Here is a 1137-nt window from a genome sequence, read left to right as displayed (position 1 = left end):
GATGACGAAATGGCAAATAAAAATGTAAAGATTAGAAGTATAGAGAGGAGAAATACAGTAGAAAGTGACGAGAATATGTTCCAGGGATTTAAAGAGGGTGGGGGGGACACAACCCCCCCCCGACTGATAAGACTAGAGGAGAGAGTTGATAAGGTGATCGAGGACTTGGAACGTAAGTTAGGTAAGGTAGACTCCATCTTCCAGAGAATTGAAAGATTGGAACAACTAGAGAAGGCTAACAGAAACTTAACTGAAGAAGTAGAGGACCTAAAAAGACAGTTAGGAAATGTAAAGGAGGAGAATGAGAAATTGAAGAAGAATAGTAATGAAAACAGTGAGAAAATAGCTACAGAAGCTAAAAATTGGAGAATAACTCAAGAAGGGAATAAGGTTTCATTCACTGACATAGTCAAACAGCAATTGAAAGAACATAATGAAGACTCAGTTATTAAAGTGATGAGACAGAAGGAGAATATAGTAAGAGAATTAGCTGACAAAAAGAAATGTATAATTATATTAGGAATGGAAGAGAAACATAACCCAGATAGAACCGCAAGAATCAAGGAGGAAAATGAAAGGGTAAGCGGTTTATTAAAATTAGTCCAGGAAGATGAACCAGAAATTATAAAGGAAATTGAGGAAAAATTCAGACTCGGAAAATATAGTACAGATAAGACCAGACCAATTAAGATTAAATTCAGGTCACAAACAACGGCAGAGAAAATTCTATCCAAGACAGGGAAACTAGCAACAAATGATCAATATAAAAAGGTATGGATAAAAAGAGAAATGAATAAGGAGGAAAGAGAGGCAGAAAAGCAGAAAAGAATTGAAGCTAAGGCAAAAAACGAGGAAAGAACGGAGTCAGAGAAAGAGAGATTCTATTGGAGAGTAGTGAACATGAAAATAAAGCAGTTCGACATACTAAAGAAAAACATAAGGGAAACAGAGAACACAATGGAAGTGGCAGAAAACTAAGAGTGTCTTACACAAATATAGATGGATTGATAACAGGATTGAATGAACTGAATGATTATTTGAAAGAAAAAGAACCGGACATAATGGGAATTGTAGAAACAAAATTAAAAGGCCCACTACCACCCAACAGTGTAGGACATGATACATACAATTATTGGA

The sequence above is a fragment of the Oratosquilla oratoria genome, chromosome 5 (genome assembly GCF_046742065.1).
Source record: "Oratosquilla oratoria isolate Oo_2021 chromosome 5, ASM4674206v1, whole genome shotgun sequence".
NCBI classification, from domain to species: Eukaryota; Metazoa; Arthropoda; class Malacostraca; order Stomatopoda; family Squillidae; genus Oratosquilla; species Oratosquilla oratoria.
The sequence above is the reverse complement of the archived record's forward strand: the minus strand, read 5'-3'. Positions refer to the sequence as shown.